Genomic DNA, 20,747 nt, shown 5'->3' with positions numbered 1-20,747 from the left:
AATTTCATTGCTAGCAATCAATCTGTTTGAATTTTACACTTCTTCTTGATTCAGTTATGAAAGGTTTGATGTTTCTAGGAATTTGTCTATTTCTTCTAGGATGTCTAATTTGTCTGCTTATACTTTTTCATAATACTCTCTTATAATCCTTTGTATTTCTATGGTTTGGTTATTATTTTTTCTCCATCTTTTATTTTGAAACATCTTTTTGTTTTGTTTTGTTTTGTTTTGTTTTGTTTTGTTTTGTTAGTCTGGCTAAAGTTTTATCAATTAGCAAAACAAATCCAACACTACATTTAAAAAATCATTCACCATGACCAAATGGGATTAATTCCTATTGTGCAAGAGTAGTTCAACACTCACAGATTAATCACTGTGATTCATCACATTAATAAGACAAAGGAAAAAAAACCATATGATCATCTCAATAGATGCAGAAAAAGCATTTGACAATGTACAACATTAATTCAAGATAAAAACCCTCAAGTAAGTAGGTTTAGAGAGAACATACTTCAACATAATAAAGGCTACATATGAAAAACCCACAACTAGCATCATATTCAGTGGTGAAAAACAGATCTTTCCCCCTAAAGTCAGGAACAAGACAAGGATGTTTACTCTCACTACTTTTATTTGACATAGTACTGGAAGTCCTAGCCACAGTATTCAGACAAAATAAAGAAAAGGTATCTAAATTGTTAAGAAAGAAGACTTTCATTATTTTCAGAAAACATGATACTATATATATAGAAAATCCTAAACACTACACATGCACACACACACACACACAACTACTAGCACTGATAAATGAACTGAATACAATTGCAAGATATAAAGTCAAATACAGAAATATGCTGCATTTGTGTACACTAATAATGAAGCAGCAGAAAGAGAAATTAAGAAAACTATCCCATTTACAATTGTACTAAAAAGAATAAAATACCTAGAAGTATTTAACCAAGGAAGTGAAAGATCTGTACTTTGCAAACTATATAACAGTGATGAAAGTTCAAGATGACAGAAACAAATGGAAAGATACTCCATGTTCATGGATTGGAGAACCTATATTGTTAAAGTGTTCATACTTCTAAATGCAATCTAAAGATTTAATACAATCCCTTCAAAATACCAAAAGCATTTTACACAGAAATATAACACACAATCCTAAAGTTTGTATGGAACCACAAAAGACCTCAAATAGCCAAAACAATCTTGAAAAAGAAGAACAAAGTGGGAGGTATTACAATCACAGATTACAAGATATACTACAAAGCTGGAGTCATCAAAACAGTATGGTACTGGCAAAAAAAAAAAAAAAAAAAAAAAAGACACATATATTAAGAGAACAGAATAGAGTCCAGAAATAAACCCACATTTTTATGGCCAATTAATCTATGACAAAGGAGACAAGAAGATGCAATGGGGGAAAGACAGTCTCCTCAAGACATGGTGCTGGGAAAACTGAACAGTTACATGCAAAAGAATGAAACTGGACCACTTTCTGAAGACACCACATGCAAAAATAAACTCAAAATGGATTACAGACCTAAATGTTAGATCTGAAACCATAAAATTCCTAGAAGAAAATATAGGTAGTAATTTCTTTTATATCCACCCTAAAAACATTTTTCTGGATGTGTCTCCTTTGGTGAGGGAAACAAAAGCAAAATTAAATTATTGGGAATACACCAAAATAAAAGCTTTTGAATAGCAAAAAAAAAAAAAAAAAAAAAAAAGGCAACTTACTGAATGGTAGAAAATATTTGTACATGATATATTCAATAGAGGTTTGATATCCAAAATATATAAAGAACTTATACAACTCAACACCCAAAAAACACATAGCCTATTAAAAAGTTGGCAGAGGGCCTGAAGAGACATTTTATCAAAGAAGACATACAGATGGCCAGGAGATACATGAAAAGATACTCAACATCACTAATTGTCAGGGAAATGCAAATTAGAACCATACCAAGCTATCGTTTTACACTTATCATATGGCTAAAATCAAAAACACAAGAAACAACAAGTGTTGGCGAAGATGTGGAGAAAATGGAACCCTCGTGCTCTGCAAACTGGTGCAGCTGCTGTGCAAAACAATATGAAGATACCTCAAAAAATTAAAAATAGAATTACTATGTAATTCAGCAATTCCACTACCGGGTATTTACCCAAAGAAAACAAAAACACTAATTTGAAAAATATATGCACCCTTATGTTTATTGCAGCACTATTTAAAATAGTCAAGATATGGAAGCAATCCAAGTATCCATCAACAGATGGATGGAAGAAGATGTGGTATGTATGTATACACACACACACACACACACACACACACACACACACAATAAGATATTACTCAGCCATATAAAAAAAAATGACATCTTACTCTTTGCAACAGGTATGGACCTAAAGGGTATAACACTAAGTGAAACAAGTCAGTCAGAAAAAGACAAATACCATATGATTTAACTCATGTGTGGAATTTAAGAAACAAAACAAAGAAACAAAGAAAGAAAACAGGCAAACAAAAAAGCAGACTCTTAAATACAAACTGGTGGCTGCCAGACGGGAGATAGGTTAGGAGATGGATGAAATTGATAAAGGGGATTAAGTGTACATTTCTCTTAATGAGCACTGAGAAGTGTATAGAATTGTTAAATCAGTATATTGGACACCTGAAACTAATGTAACACCATATGTTAATTATACCAAAAAAAAAATTTTTGAAGAAATCCACCCCAATACAAAGAATGCAAAACCACATTTCTACCACACATGTGGTAGATAATTACACTCTTTCTTACTAGTCCTATAGCTCAGGGACTCTATTGCCACAATGTCTTCCACATTGTTTCACACATTATTTGTTACACATTTTGTACTTATTACATATTTATTCTACAAAAGGTAAGGCTAACCATAGTATTATCTCTAAATTAAAGGATAATAAATACATGTCTATGCAAATGTTTAAGACAGCACCATATTCTTAAAAATTAGAGATGCATCTATAGGCGATTAAGCACTTATTGAAAATTAAAAGCCATTCTAATAAGCTCAGTCTGCTTTCTGCTAATAGAAATGTGGATTATGTGTCTTTGAGAAAAAACATACAGGTAAATATCTTTAAAGCAATCTATGATTTAGACTTTTTTATCTTTTCTATTTTGAATTTTGTACACTAAATGGAATTTCACTACAGGGAAGCCTATATTAAAAATCACCTTCAGACAGGGTACATAATTCAAATTCAGAATAAACTTTCAAAAATGTGAGAAACTGACTTATAACTAATGACATAAACATTTTCTCAATCATACTGTTCTTTTCTAAGCATTCCTTAAAAAGAAATTTCATGATGAGAATAAATAATTTAACACACTTTTTCCTGTGGCTGTAATTACTTATTCCAAAAAACAAAAAATACTTAGGTACTGTTTTACTTCCACTTAAGCATATTTAAAAATACAGCTAAATATTCATCTGGTTTTATCCAAGTAAACTTTGATACAAAAGGGGGGAAATATATTTCTTTCAAAGTCAGTTTTTAAACCATTTTTCTTAAATAATAACTATGTGGCACTGAGGAAATAACTTAATCTCTTTGGATCTCTAGTTCTTCACCTAAGATCTAAAATAGGAATTTCTTTCAGGTCTGAAGCACTTCGTTTTCTATATGCCTCTTTGCTGTCTAACACACTAATGCAAAATTGAAGGACTCATTAAGTTGTTATTCACTATCCATCAGTTTCATTAACAAGAGCTTTACTACTTAGAAGGGAGAATATGGTAGTAGATGATTAATGAGCCAGATCTTCAGTCCAAATATACGTTCTCACATTGCTTAGCATACTGATTAACCAGCTAAGAAAAAAAATCAGGTTGAGACCGTCTAATTTCCTTATGGTGGCAATTTTATTTTTCAGTTAATGAAGTTAACACCTAGGAGACTGGAAGAGAAAAATGGACAAAATGCATAAGTGTCTACAAAATGAGGACAAATGCCAAATCAAAATACAAGAAAACAAGCAATGTTAGAATAAAATATTAAAGCTAACTTGCAAATGATATTTTTTTAAGTTCAAGTCTCGGGTTAACTTTTTTCCTACAGTATTTACACAAACTACTGACCTTTGATCATGGCATTCCTTTTTCTGTTTTTCTTTTCACTTCTAACAAGAGGTTAAGATGGCAAGAAGCCTCCTGATTATGTCATTTATAATTATACTTTCCATACTGAAAGGGACCAAGGCTTCTTAGACAACTGATTTTAGCTGGATCTGGTAATATGTAAGAGATATCTGAGATGCCCTGTTTTGACAAAAAACAAATTGCTATGTCAAAAGCACACAGAAGTTAACTTGGAAACAGGCTTTCACTCTCCAGAAGTGGAACTGTTTCAGCATCAAAATAATAATGTGAGAATAATGTCATATAAATGAAATTTCATTAAGTTCATAACGGTATTTTAAAACTTACGGGTTATCTTTAGAGGTTACTAGAGTACCCATTCATTGTTCTGAAAATTGGTAAAGGGAATAAATAAGCATTTATCCTGCTTCTAATTCATGAAGTATGCTTAGGGCAGGCAAACAGTACAAGGTAGTACAATGCTATACCAATGCTTATGCCAATGCTATTGCAATCAATAAAACAGAAATAGTATATAAAGATCTAAGTGCAGGAATTTTGAGATCCCTTAAGCAAAATTTTCTTACAATCAAGAATTTTCTTAAATTGCGCTTGAGTGCTGGTGTGTTCTTCCCTCTGCTCCTTCCACGGTATAAGAGCTCAGACCTCAGCTCTGAGCTCCTGTAACTTCTCTCCTCCTTCCTTCATGTGGGCACAGAAACCATATAACTTCATTGTTCCTCCAGGAGAAACACAAAGAGCTTCACTTTGGAGCATCCTTACACAGGGGTATTTTTCCCACTCTGTAAAGGCAATCTTGAATTTGATCCCAAATATCATTTGTACTAGTTTTTCAACCCAAAACAAATTTGTATGTTTTAGCTTAATAAATCTTCTTAAATTTTCAAAGCATTTCCACACGAATTATCTCATTTGATCATGTATGTTATTCTGAACAGTATTACTTAATTGAAATGTTACCAGGAAGAGGTTTTTCCAGTGGACATTGTGCATATAGGGTGGAAAGACACTTTACTGGAAAGAGGGAAGAAAAAAAGGAATAGATTTGAATGGGGATATAAATATAACAGCTTGATGGAAGTGAAAGAAAAATTTGAGGAGGTTCAACAAAAAAATGAGAGAAAAGATGTGTTTGTTTCTGTGTGTGTGTGTGTGTGTGTGTGTGTGTGTGTGTGTGTGTGTAAAGAAAAATAATGAAGATCAAGGAAGAGGGCATAGGATGGAAAAAAAAACTGATAGATTCAACAGGTTCTGAAGTGTGTTAATCAAGCTATATTGCTTATACCTAATTGTGCTGTCCATTTGATCTATGGCTATTAAAATAAGTTACAATCCATAATTTATTATCTCTGTCCTTTGAGAGACTAATTGGCTTTTTTACAATTAAACACTATTCAGAACTCTTCAGCTGTTCTTATCAAACCTTCAACTGACTATAAATGTATGACCAAAGCAGTCCCTTGGGAGAGATGATTCAATTGCTAAATCGTCATCAGAAGAAAACACTTTCAGAGCGTTTTTCTCAAAGTGTGAGCTAACTTTCTAGGATCAGTCACCTAGTATCCTTACTAAATCAGATTCTTGGGTGCTGCCAGGACACACCAGATCAAAAATTTCTGAAGGTGGGACCCAGGAAATTGCATTTTTAACAAGAATCTTAGGTGTTTCTTATATACACTAAAGTGTCTTCTGCTAGGAGAAATAGAGACAAGAGGAATATCAGGTTAATCATCTCAAGTACGTTTTCCAGCTATTGGATCAGTATCTTTCAGAAGAAAAAAGAATGAAACAAGTTCAAGAAACAAGAAATAAGTTATCTGGTAGTCCTCCTCAACTGTAGGGCAAGGGCAAGGCAACATCATTCTGCACAGAATCACACCGTTTTAACTTCCTTCTGTAACTGGCTAAAGTAAAATACCGGTATCTTGAAATTTCAAAGAAAACTAAACAATAAAATTGAAAAGTAGACAACTTGGCTGTAATTATGTGGCATTTGTTTCTTTCCCAGGTATTCATTCTTTATCATATTTAATTTCTGTCACCCAAAATGGGAGAATGGGAAGATTAAAATAAGAGTATGGGTTTATTGAAAAGTCTTAGAGAAATGTTGCATTAGAACCACAAAGACCAGGGAAGCAGGCAATCTTATGTAAATAAAAGCCCTGTTGCAACTCATTTTCAAGGCAGATGTATGGCAGGATCCTGCAGGAGCTTACATCTGTTACATATGTGCCAGCCTTCCTCTGTAGGAACTCTGAGCTGTGTAATCAAGCACATTCTCACTCACCAGGGGAGGCTAAAATCCATATGGCTCACTTACTGCTTATTCTTGGACTGAATCCTGATGGGAACCATGTGACAGACCAAATAGGTATAGATTTTAGGGATGATAGTTGAATAAGATCTGACTATTTGGAAACCATTTTTGTCACACTATCAAGTATCTTTGGACAAATATACCAGAAAATACCTTTCTTGTGGAGTTCAATTTGTTGGACAAAGTCCAGGATGATTTCTGTTTCACCATGTCTTGAAAAGTCTCAGAGGTTCCATGTAAGACCCAAATAATGTAGTATTCAAGAGATATAAATGGATCTAGAAATTCTGAATGCTACTGAAGTTACCCAATTCCTCATCAGGTCTAGAATCCCACTGAACTATAAATGAGAAATGAGCAAAATGTCCTCTACAAGGTCATTATAGGCTTATTCATCCATTTACCCTGATAGTAAATAAGACTGTTCTATTTGTTCTATTATCTCTCATGTGGTTGTGAGAATTATTTAAGATAACATATATGAAAATTGTGTAAAGGGATGAAGTATAATAGAGGATTGGATCATGTTGATGACATTCCAGGATAGTTGCCCCAAGATAATGTGTCTATGTTAAAATTCCAGATAACAACATTAATTAAAAAAAAATAAATTTTTGCACATATATTTGGTAAATATCACTTATAAATGTGATTATGCACAAGAATCTTGTTATTGTTCATTTAATATCTGCTTATCATTTCCTCTTATCCTTCACAAATCTCATTTACATGCAGGGTATCCTCAGCCTTCACTGATATCCTACTGACTCCTGTAATTTACTGTCTCTTATTACTCAGGTAAGGTGGCCAAATACAGCAAAATGGAGTCTGTTAAGTTGTGCATGTGCAAATTTTTGCTGTGCTAACTACTGTGCAAACAATATATGGACAGCATAAATCTTCCTCTCATTTTCTGCTTTTATTCTTCAATGTCTTTAGATATGGGAACTTCTTCTTTTTTTGCATCAAGTATAAATTCAAGAGGTACCTAACAAGATGAGTTGAAAAATGTTTGACAGCTCATATAAGATTTTCTCATGTAGATTCTATTCAGAGAACTGTGCTAGGAATTTAAGAATGTAATAACTAGCATTTATTTTTATTATATATAATAATATATACTACATATGTTTGTATATATAAATGTTTACATATATAAATGTTTATATATATATATATATATACACACATATATATATGAATTTTATTTCTTAAACCCCATGATAGGCAACTATAATTATTTTCATATTACATATACCTAAACTGCAGAACACAGAGGTTAAGTAACCAACAGACAGTAAATGGCCAATCCAGGTTTGAGCCAACTTTCTGATTCCATAGATGACTGAGTTCAAGAGCTCCAAGAAGCAGACACCAAACAGGGTTAAAAATACAAAGAGTTTACTTGGGGAAATACCTATGGAGAAACAGAGAAAAACCCAGGAAAGGCCAGGAGAGCTGTCAGACCACTACGCAAGTCTCTATAGAAGTGAAAGAGGGAAAAAATGGATTGGGCAGAAGGGACTTAGATGCAGGGAGTCTAAGGTTTGGCAAGGCTGTTGGAGTCTGAAGGTCAGTTACCATCAGAGGATCACTCTGTCTCCCAAGACTGAAGCTCCCATCATCTCCCTGCTGTGCTCAGGTATTTAAGAGAAACAGCCAGTACGAAGTGTGCCTCACTGCAAGCACAGCTACAGGTTTGAGAACACATATGGGACCTATGGTCAGTTATGCTCCTTATGCCCTCTATACCTATAGGTCTGCATAGCACATTCTCAGGACCAAGAACACAATCTTAAACTCTACACTATCCTGTCCACTAGTCTCAAGCAGAAGGGGGTGGGGCAGGGGGAAAGTTGAAGAAAAATCAGGAAAAGCAGTTCTGTGGCTAAGTTTTAAGAGAGAAGTGAGTTTAATAAAACAGAAAGAGTGCAGTAGTAAACCCAATAGAACACAGATTCTTATAAATCCTTGCATTCTTCCAAGTGAGAATTGAGCTAAAAGATTTATATTTAGAAAGTCATATAATTTGTGGACTAAAGGTTATATAGAGTTGCTTGGATCGTTCTCATATCTGAAACATGGTCTCCCAAGGGTTTGACACACCCAAGGAACTCATCCTGGGAACCTGACCGTTAGGCACTCAGAACTGCGCTGGGGATGCCCACAGTTTTTTATTCCTAGTAAGTGTTTTGGCACATACCTGGAGACTCCAAAGGCTTTGGGAAGGGTAAAAAGGGCCTAAAAATTCCTGAAGGGAATGGAAAACCAATGTTGAGCTATCTTCACCCCATCAGGTGTATTATCTGTACCAGATGGCCTTTTAAGGCTTTAAAAACCAGTAAGAGCTGTTCCTCTGACAGAGATACATGTGAAATGCAAATTTTAGATTGAGGATAATCTAAATATAGTGAATCTAAATATAGTAAATTATTTATTTGTATATATATACAATAATACCCTTTAAATGAATCTATTAACATTTTCTTGCCAACTCTTTTTACCACGTAACACCCAAAGCAACTGAATTCTTATATTAACCAGCTTAACTTAGATAAGAAAATTCACAAGTTACACAAGAAAGGTCCATGTAGTTACATATTTCAGAAATCATCATTTTCTTCTACACGGCTCACTATAACAATTTATTAGATGTTCCTACCCCAGCCTCAATGCCACTACAATCTCTCCCACACACTGTTGTCAGACGAATCTTCTAGAGCTGCAGCATATAATGAAAACTACAGACACGTGTTTGAATTCCAAGCTTTTCTGATCATTTGTGTGACTCAGAAAGTCACAAAAATCTCTCTGACACTCTATTTCCTAATCTATAAAAAATAAACAAGATGGGTTTTTAGTTTCAAATTTGCATTTCATTGTCTACTACTGGACACTGTTAATTGTTTCTCCTTTTCTAGAGGACATGATGATAAGCTTTACCAGTAGAGGGTGCTGGAGAGACACCGGAGGTGGTAGGGGTTTCCCTGCCTGGTTAGGGTGAGCCTCTCTCCCAGGTTCCTGAAGCACATAGAATTTGGGGGTACCCAGCTCCTATATCACATGGCAGCCAATAGCACCTGTGGGCAAGCAATATGCAGCACTTTTCTACGAGCAACTTCCTTGGCATGCACTTAAGTAGCTATGCAAAAGGTATGACCATCTATGGTCACAGGTATGACCTGTGATGACCATAGATGGTCATACCTGTGAATAGCTTTCCCTCTTGGCTTCTCAGGGCACTGTGAGGCTCAGAACTTTTCCAGAGACAGCTTCATGACCATCCCAGAGGATGATTCTCAATGAGCCTTTTTTGAAAAACCTCAGCCACTTTTACCATCCAGTGAGCCATGGCTGCAACCTTTCCAAAAAAGTTTGCATCTCAGTCCCATAGGAGGAAATTATCCAGATTTGCTTCATTGTTGGGTGCTGGGTATCGTCCTTACCTAGGAGTAGAGGCTTCTGCCTATATTTGTTATGGCAAATTCTTTAGCTTTCTTTCCCCCTTATTAGTCAATCCAATATTATATTAATTCTTTGTATTTTACTTTCCATGTTTAAATTACTGTGTGATTTCTGTCTCCTAATTGGAAGCTAATACAACAGTAATACCTATTGCCATAGGATTGTTAATTGAAATGAAGGATATAAATTGCAAAGCACAGTAATATGCTAATGGAAAAAGTACTTAGTAAGTTGTAACTGCTAATATTATTATTGGAATTTAACACTGACAATGATAATTCCTAATCAGCCAAATTGGAGAACTCACCATTTTGCAAACACACTGGTTTCTTATCTCTATGTCTTTGCTTATGCTAATACCTCTGGTTAGACTGTCTTTGAACTAGTTTGTCAAGATTCAGAACCTCTGGAAAAATACCAGAATTCTCACCTAGGGTTATTCAGCCCTAGCCCAAGGGAAACTTGATTTGAAAGCAAATGCTCTTGATAATGGTAAATTCATTTCAATCTAATAAACATTTGCTATATGCCAAACACTATGCTATTCACAGCAGATACCAAAGAAAAATAAGGTAGCTTTCTGCCCTCAAGTCAGTTACACCCCGTTGAATATACAGAATTGATGACAAAGAACTATAATGTGATTCTAATGGGGTTACAAGTTTATTTACACTGCACTTAAATGTGTTCCCGAAATTTATCTTCTTTTATCTATTACTGATTTTACTTTCTAAGTAGTTGATCACCATTAATATTAAACATACCCAACATAGTAAAAATGTTTATAACAATTTGTTTTAATTTTCAGTTTCTTGACAATCTAAGTCGTACTCCATTCTACATTCACCCTCCTCCAAGAAGACATCTTTCATTGTTAAAGAAGGCATCTAGGTTTGACTTTACAGCATTAGCAGAAATGAAATATTCTTGCCTTAAGCTGGCTCTTGTGTCTGTGTTGGTTAGCATTTCTGTGGCATTGGTGCGTGTGTTTCCATCTTTGGGCAGTATAAGGGCTCCTGCTGCTCAACTTTTGCCTCGCATAACTTGTGGTTTTTGTCCCTATCAACTCCTTAGTGAGACCTTATGTCTGACTAAACCCCACTGTGGTACTCACACTGGTACGGGAGACATCTTCTGATTCTCTTTCCTGTTAATCACCACAGACCCCTAGACTTAGTCTAACCGACACCCTGTGCTGTGGGGTCATCTTGGATCTGATCCACTGCATGCCCATAGACTCCCAATTACTTTCACTATTCCTGGGACCAGGAGGCAACTCTGGTAAAATATAACCAAAGAGAGCCAAGATTACTTCCCGACTGTTAAATAGGTCCTTTCTACCTAACTAACTCTGTTCTCTGCAGAACTGCCCTGGATCAATTCTAGACCACAGCATATCACCCACCGGTTGTCTATGCTAGAGTCCGAACAGAAAGAGGAGCCACAATGTCCCCACCTTCAACTTCTCCCTCTGACAACTGCAAGGATTTCATTTCAGTGGGACTCACACATCTCGACCAGATGTCTCCTGTACCTCTGAGGGAGGTGTACCTCTGTTGTCCCCATAATTCTCTGGAGCCAGGAGAAGGAGATTTTCCTTTTACTTCTTTTCTGAAAGAGATTTCATCTACATGATATTTTTTTTTCTCAGCTCATTCCACTCAGAAAAGCCTTATGGTAGGCATAGAATCTGAGTTACTACTGAAGACATAAAAATGTTTTACCTATTACATCATTTTCATTTTTCAACATGGTTTAATTAGGAAATTCCCTTCACAGTGTTTCCTAAAGTATAAAGATTCTTAGTGTTTCCTAAAGTATAAAGATTCTTGGTGTTTCTTGTTCTCTTTAGAGGAGGAGGTCTCCTAAGTTGCATCCAAAATCCTCTCCTGCCTCATTGGCTCAACCATATTCCAGCATCTGGCTCACTCATGAAACTGTCCTGATTTTGTGTGTGTGTGTGTGTGTGTGAAAAATATTTAACCTGACTTTTTGAGCTTGAAACTGATTTAGCAACCTATGTTCCCCTCTTCATGTTCTGCTAGCAGTAGCATCTTCATTTTTCTGCTTGGATGCTGGACTACATGTACAGACAGAATAATTTGGACACAATCTAAAAGAAATGTGTTTCCACTAGTTAAAAATGCGTATCAAAGATACACACAAAAAAGTACTTAATGACTCCAACGCAATCCCCAGAATTCTATCCACACTGCAGAAGGACCTTGAAAGGACTTTAAAAGATCAAGAGGAGGTATTGAGTTAACTTGACAGAGAAGATATCCTTAACTCAGAGGTCATTTCTTACTTACCTCTGTATTCTTCCAAGCACCTCACATAGCTCATCTCATATTGTAGCAATACCAACTATTTGTTGAACTGAACTTATTGGAATTGGTATGTCACACTCCATCTTCTACTGAATAAGTAAAAATTAGAGTCACTCACTTTTCCCCTGATAAAATAAAAGCATATTCCTTGACAAAATCTTCTCATGAAATCTCAGGCAGAACCTGAGATGTGTTTTGGAAAGCTGGGCTTATTTTTATTTCTACTAAAAATGAATCCACTTGAATCTAAAAGCTAAGTGGCTGCACTATGTTTGGTTTCTACGCACCACTTCATCAACATTTTCATGATCTATTGCTTTTGTTTGCTTTCCGGTGAAGGGAGTCTGGGATATTTCTCTGATTGAAAAAAGAGGAGAGAAGTCATTGGTGCATAGACGGTTCCAAAACTTCTTTCCCTGACTGATTCTGTAGTCACAACAAGCGTATCGCTGCAGGTGGTTTGAGTCTGAAATTCAGCTTGAGGGAGAGTCAATCAATGATTCACTTTAAGGAAAAATGGCTAGCTTTAGGCAAAAAATTAAAATTCAGGACAATAAATGAAAGTGTATGCCATGTTCAGAAATTGTATTAGTGACTCAACAAAGAGCTGAGAAATTCAACATTGTTTTAGTCTTGCCCTTATTTGTTTTAAAGTGTCCTGCATTTTTTTTATAATGTCATCTAAGCTTTCTTTGTCTAAAGCAGGGCTTTAAACTTAGCAGAAAAATGAAATACCCTGAAAAGCAGTTTAGTCAAAACTCTATCACAATGATCAGAACAGACCGTCTACACAGGAACCCAATAGGCAGGATTTCACTGTATCAGTTACACACCACAGAAATGGACTGAGCTGATTACTTATATGCTAGAAATGGTCTTTGGAATAATTTAATTAATGTATTCATGTATAGTTTTGAAATACATAAAAAGAAGTCAGTAGAATCACATTTACTTTAGCATAGATTGCAATAATGTCTCAGAATAGATGGAGAGACATGCACTTGAAAGCAGCATAAAGAAGTAGTAGAATTAATAAATGGATAAGCACATGATTTTTGCAGCATTAAGAAGTAGAATTACTTTTATATTACAAATTATATAAATTAGGCATCATAAAAACAATATACATTAGTAGAAAAAGTATTGGCTCTTCATTTGAACTAACTTGAGTACATTAGTGCTGAAATTGGCAAAAATCCAAATTAGATTTTTTTCTGATGAGTCTGAAGACAAAGGGGTACCCATGCACTGCTGGAAAGAATGCAAAATGGTGCAACCATTATGGAAGGGAATTTGGCAATGTTCAGCAAAATCAAAATGCTCTATAGAATCTTCGATATAGCAATGCCTTCTCCTAGAAAATTATCCTAAAGATATCACAGAAAAAAATTGGAAAGATATATGCAACCATCTGTCATTTAGATGTTACAATTTATAATAACAAAAGAATGAAAATTATCCTTCATAGAAACTTGAATATATGATTTCATATCCATACAATGAAATATACAGATTTGTAAAAGTAATAATTGCTAACTAGTGTGTTTTGCCATGGAGTAATCCCTGGTATATATTTCAAAGTGAGTTAGCAATGTAGGGAAAATTTGTATAGTAGGCTACCTTTCATCTAAAACAAGAATTGTCACTTTCCCAAAGAAAACATCCAGATGACTAACAGACACATGAAAAGATGCTCAATATCACTCATGATCAGGGAAATACGTATCAAAACCACAATGAGTTACCACCTCACACCTGTCAGAATGGCTAACATTAACAACTCAGGTAACAATAGTGTTGGTGAGGATACAGAGAAAGAGGAAATCTTTTGCACCGCTGGTGGAAGTGCAAACTGGTGCAGCCACTATGGAAAACAGTATGGAGAGTTTTCAAAAAATTAAAAAGAGAACTATCCTACGACCCAGCAGTTGCACTACTAGATATTTATCCAAAGGATACAGAAGTGTTGATTTGAAGGGGCACATACACCCTAATGTTTATAGCAGCACTATTGACAACAGCCAAAGTATAGAAAGAGCCCAAATGTCCATCAACTGATGAATAAAGAAAATGTGATATATATACACAATGGAATATTACTTGGCAACCAAAAAAATGAAGTCTTGCCATCTGCAACAACATAGATGGAACTAGAGTGTATTATGCTAAGCAAAGTAAGTCAGTCACGGAAAGACAAGTATCATATGATTTCACTCATATGTGGAGTTTAACAAACAAAATAGATGAACAGAGGGGAAGGGAAACAAAAGAAAAAGGTAAAAACAGAGAGGGAGACAAACCATAAGAGACTCTTAAAGAGTTTGTTATCAAACAAACTGAGGGTTGCTGGTGGGATGTTGGGTGGAGGGATGGGCAAAATGGGCATTAAGGAGGGCACATGTTGGGATGAGCACTGGGTGTTATATGTAATTAATGAATCACTAATTCTATTCCTGAAATCATTATTACTATATGTTAACTAACTTGGATTTCAATTTCAAAAAAATAAATAAAATACAATAAAAAATAAAGTATTAAAAATAAAAATAGTAAATAAACATTAAAAAATAAAGCTAGTTTAGTTATAATTATATTAGTACTGCTATTTATTTACTTATTTATTTTAAAGTTATTTATTTATTTTGAGAAAGAGCACAAGCAGAGAGAGGGGGAGAGAGAGAATCCCAAACTGACAGTGCAGTGCCTGATGCGGGACTTGAACCCATAAACTCTGAGATCATGACACGAGCCAAAACCAAGAGTCGGATGCTCAACCAGCTTAGCCACCCAGGTGCCCCAATACTGCCATATTTTTTAAATGGAGGACAGGAGTGCCTGGGTAGTTCAGAGAGTTGAGTGAGTGACTCTTGGTTTCACCTCAGGTCATGATCTCACAGTTTGAAGGTTTGAACCCTGCATTGGGCTTAGACTATGTCAGCGCAGAGTCTGATTGAAATTCTCTCTCTCTCTCTCTCGGTCCCTACCCTACTTGTGCTTTATCTCTCACTAGCTCTTTCTCTGAAAATAAATAAATAAATAAATAAATAAATAAATAAATAAATAAACAAACAAAAAAAATGGAAGACTAACTCATCAATATTTTTAAATCCTTAAGAATGCATTTTTAAAAACATGATTGATACCTTATATAAGATGCCATATAATTAATGTATTATTTTATAAAACTGGATAAACAAAAAATATCAAGCCTTAATTTGTTTTTTTATGCACTGTAACTAAAAGTAACAAAATAATTAATGAAACAAATTTTCTCCTCATAAAGGTATTGCAGCTAATAAACAAAAAGATTAGAATTAGAGTATCATAATTTTGCAATCTTTGATGAAATAATAATTAATGGCTGCAAAAATAAAAAAAGAGAAAAAGAAAATCACACAATGAGTCCTTCTTGATGTAAGTATTCAATATCATCTGTGAAGGGACCTTCAAAAATATAAAACCTCTACCTAATCAAGCCTGTAAATTGAGCAGCCATTTTATAAAACATGAAGGGACAGCATAACATCTTAAACAACACAACAGGGATGCAAAAAGATTGTAAGAAATTCTACCAAACAATGCTGTTATTCCAATAACTGAACTCCAAAAAAATGAGTCAATAAAGAGGTGGAAGGAAGCTTTAGGTTAATACAGAACAGTTGCATGAACCAATTGCAATGCATAGTCCTTATTTCAATCATAATTCAAAGAAAGTTAAAAAAAAGAGACACAAATTTGAGATTCTTATATTTAATAATATTAAGAACCTACCAGTATTTAAGTGTGATGATGGTATTATTGGTAATTTCTTTAATATTTTTCAACTTTTAGATATAAGTAATCTAAATATTTCCTTCAAAATAAAACAGGAGAGGGATGCTAAAGGGAGAGAGAGATGAAATAAGATTGGTCAAGAGTTAATAATTGCTTAAATTTGGGTACAATGGGCACCTAAGAGTTCATTATACTATTATTTCTAGTTTTGTATATATTTGAAAATTTTAATAGAATAAAAATTAAATTTGGTGTAGATTATTAACTCTCTAATTGAGCTACTTATCTACCATCCCTTAATAGCACCTGTAAAAGGAGATACTGTTTTCAGAGGGTGGTTATTTGGTGGGCAATCAGTTAATGTTAATGTTGTGCCTCCCTCATTATACATTAACCAAAGTCCACTCAATACAGATCTTTGTCATCTGACATCAAACTTAATATAACTCTACATGTTTAGGTAAAATGTCAACACTACTTATTACATCAATAGAAAAACAGAAGCATAGAAGCTTAACCCCATGTTATGATCACTTATGACAAGATGAATATTGAGCCTCAAGAATTGAAGTATTAGTTTATGAAATTTTTGAAAATTGCAAATTTACTTTAAAATTACTCAAACATTATTTTTTAAATTATGCTTAGTTAACATATAATGTAATATTGGCTTCAGGAGTAGAATTTAGTGATTCCTTACTTATAACATCCAGTGCTCATCACAAGTGCTCTCCTAATACCCATCCCCCATCTAGCCCATTCACCCAACCACCTACCCTACAGCAACTCTTAGTTTGTTCACTGTAGTTAAGAGTCTCTTATGATGTGCCTCCCTCTCTTTTTTTTTTCCCTTTCCCTGTGTGTATCTGTTGTGTTTCTTAAATTCCACCTATGAGTGAAATCGAGTGGTATTTGTCTTTCTCTGATGGACTTATTTCGCTTAGCATAATACACTCTAGCTTCAATCAAAATTACTCAGACTTTAGAGTTGCTTTCGACTCTATGTGAAACATAACAAATGACTTCAATCAAGAAAAGAAATAAGCACCATGAGTAACAACAGATTTACTTGTTGTATTTAAGCTACATTATTTCACAAAGTATATTTATATCTCCGAGAATTACCTGAGAGTTATTACAAATACAAAATCCGTGTGTGAGGCACAAACATTTGTTGTAAGCTTTACTCCTGTAGAAGAGAAGGTATTGAATGCATCTCAAATACAGCATGCATTTTAAAGCTAACTCATTATACCAACTCTAGAGAAGTATAACTCTGGAGCCTGTTAAGAACTGTCAGAAAATTTTTATGGACACGGAGACAACAGCAAGGCAGATTGTGGTTCACCTTGTGACATTTTCACAACAGCTCATCATAATTATAGATATAAAAGGTGCTTGGTCAGTCATTTCCATAAATTATTGGCAGAAATGCCAAGGAATGTCCTCCTGTCCCTCCCTCAAGTGACCTGAAGCAGCATGCTATTCTATATTTTCCATCTATCATTTTGATAGACCATCACAGTTTTGTTTTAAACTAAAATCTCTATAATTTCCTGTGACCTCAAGCCACACACACGTGTGCAGCACACACACACACACAAACACTATTCCACCCTTTAAGAACAAAAAGAATGACTTCTCCAAGATTATTTTCTTTTTTTTAATTTTTTTTAACGTTTTATTTATTTTTGAGACAGGGAGAGACAGAGCATGAATGGGGGAGGGTCAGAGAGAGGGAGACACAGAATCTGAAACAGGCTCCAGGCTCTCAGATGTCAGCACAGAGCCTGACGCCGGGCTCGAACTCACAGACCACGAGATGACCTGAGCCGAAGTCGGCTGCTTAACCAACTGAGCCACCCAGGCGCCTCTCCAAGATTATTTTCTTTAAAGATAATAAAAATAATAATAGCTAAAAAAAAATGGTAGTGCTGAAACCACTTGAGAAATGGACCATGTGGGAGTAATGGCATTTTTGGGTTTGCTATTTTTAGGAGAATCTGACTTTTTAATAATTCTATACTGTTCACATAGGTTTTCACTGTAGCAACAAGCTGCTGTTGAGTTTCCTACTTTAAGAGAGAAATGGGATAGGCTATGTTTAAGAGCATGTGCAGCCCTCTGGAAGGATCAGAACTAAGAGGTAGACAGATCTGTGCTGGACCAAAAGGTTCTGGGTAGGGTAAGGCAAGAGACAAATTAAAAGCAGGGTGTGCCCAACTATGCCCAAAATTAGTTGGTTCTCATTTCCAGACAAGCAAAAAGCAACATCTTGTTGAAGACTATCTGAGGCTAGAGCAAAAAGTAGGTAAATATAATGGGTGTAGAGGCATCTATAAGTGACATACCTAGTGACCTTTTTGCCTAATAAAGGCCGGGAATGAGAAAGGAATGTTACAATTATGCTGAAGGCAAGCCATCATAGATTTTGTTTTTTTAGTTTTTCTCTTTCCCAATCTCAAGTTGAAAATGTAGTTTTTACTATAAAGGAAAGAAGGGAGGAAGGAAAAAAGACCAAAATTTGTTTTAAAAAAAAGAAAGAAAGAATAAATAAATATCGGCAAAGGAGAAATATGAAATATGAAAACAAAGGCAAAAGAGAAATATAATTTTACATAGACCTTATAAAATTTATAGATACTGTGCTTACACTATTAACAGATTCTGTGATATATGTTTAATATACATTATATATTTAATCTTTAATTGTAAAATACATTATATCTTTAATCTCAGTGCATTTATGATATTGTCATATTTTTGGATGAAATTATTTAGGCTTAGAGAAGTTAAATTATTTACCTAAGATCATTCAACAAGTTCATAATGATTCTAGAATTTAAAACAAAGCTGTCTGATTCTAAAGGTAACCTCTTTATCACTCTTCTTTACAGAATTCAATGAAGATAGCCATCCATATGTGATGTTTAAGATATTTAATAGGATGGCAAAAGTTTATGTAACAAATACTAAGCATAAAAATACCAAATCAACTGTAAAATTACATATAAAAAGGTGATAAATTTGGAGGTTGCTGGGTGGCTCAGTCAGTTGAGCGGTTGAGCATCTGACTTCAGTTCAGGTCATGAACTCGTGGTTCTTGGTTTCAAGCCCCATATTTGGCTCATTGCTGTCAACAGGGAGTCTGCCAGGGATCCTCTCTCCCTGTCTCTCATTGCCCCTCCCCCACTCTCTCTCTCAAAAGTAAATGAAACATTAAAAAAAGGTAACAAATTTGTTAAAATGTTAATAGTTGTTACTGTATATGGTGATTTTAAGGCTGTTTTATTTTCTTGTTTATGTTTTTTCTAATTCTTAAATATTTACTACAGTGACTTTTCTTACTTTTATAATCATGAGAAAAATGTGTAGTAATTTGTCCATGCCTCTAAATTATATTTACTGAGGGGCGCCTGGGTGGCTCAGTCGGTTGAGCATCTGACTTTGGCTCAGGTCATGATCTCGCAGTTGACGAGTTCTAGCCCTGATTCTGGCTCTGTGCTGACAGCTCAGAGCCTAGAGCCTGCTTCGGATTCTGTGTCTCCCCCTCTCTCTGCCCCTCCTCTGCTCATGCTCTGTCTCTCTCTCTCTCAAAAAAAAAGTAAAAATTATAAATAAATAAATAAATAAATAAATAAATAATATATACTGAGATCAGTTTCAATTGATGCAATGCTACCACTTCTCAATTTTATTTTCTTATTTAATTTATTCATTAGAGTTCACTACTTATTTTATCCAAAGTCCAGCCAGTTTCTCTTTTCTAAAGGCTTTTGATTTAAATATTATAAAAATTAATTCACAAATTTATATGGTCCTTAAATCTCTTATTCTTTTCCCAAATTCAGCATACCTAAAACCAAAATCAACATTTTTAAACCAATGTTACCAGCTATGTCAATTTCTCTATCATTATTCATTTTCCTAATGCTTTAGGCAAAAGCACTGGGACAGCTTAAAGGAAAAATTTTATCCCTTAACATTCCACCAGTCTAATTCTAATGGAAGCTTCCTTTGAATTAACTGCCACGTATATCCCTTTCTTTTTATTCAAGATGGCACCACTCTGTTTCATGTCCTTGCCAGGATGGTGTCTCATATGCATTAGACACATTTAATATATAGCTCTCAAAAATTATATTAAAGCATGCACTGCCTTTGCCACATCATTCCCACGGTCATAAATGGTCAAATACTTTCAAGTGTCTATCAATTCTTTATCCAGGTATTTAAGTTTCACCTCCTGCCCCAACATATTCCAACCAACTTTTTTGGTCTCAAATGCCACTACTTGGTTCCCTCATTGGAACCAATCTCCACTTTCCCATTCTCCATGTATTTTAACCTCTCTGGTCTGTGAAGTCCTATCTGCTCCCGGCAGCCCAAATCGAGCCTGAGCTTCTGTAAGGTCTCACTAAGCATGAAACCTTAGGCAATATAAACAATAATGTGTCTTCCATAGAAGTCTAGGCAACCAAGGAGGGTAATGTTAACACTGTCAAGATTCAGGAAGAGGATCTTGTTACCCTTTTTAACAGATGGAGACACTGAAGCACATTAAATGACTCAGGGAAGCTACATACAAAGCCAGGGTATACTTAGTAATAAAGAAATATATTGAAAAGTACTAACATGGTGTAAGTGGCCTTTTTGTAACTGAGAATCAGATCCATCTTATGAACTATTTCAAGACACCTACTTCA

General features: G+C 34.8%; 1 long non-coding RNA gene across 2 annotated transcripts in view; it reads left to right on the top strand.

The window, feature by feature from the left end:
* LOC122231491 overlaps positions 1-4,026 on the top strand; it is a 43,039-nt gene extending 39,013 nt beyond the window's left edge. For both annotated transcript variants that reach the window (XR_006208744.1, XR_006208746.1), the window contains one exon: positions 3,930-4,026. This is a non-coding gene — a long non-coding RNA (uncharacterized LOC122231491). The remainder of the gene's footprint in view (positions 1-3,929) is intronic.
* The last annotated feature ends 16,721 nt before the right edge of the window (positions 4,027-20,747 follow it).

The sequence above is a fragment of the Panthera tigris genome, chromosome A1 (genome assembly GCF_018350195.1).
Source record: "Panthera tigris isolate Pti1 chromosome A1, P.tigris_Pti1_mat1.1, whole genome shotgun sequence".
NCBI classification, from domain to species: Eukaryota; Metazoa; Chordata; class Mammalia; order Carnivora; family Felidae; genus Panthera; species Panthera tigris.
Note: the sequence above shows the minus strand (reverse complement) of the source record. Positions and strands in the feature narration are given on the sequence as shown.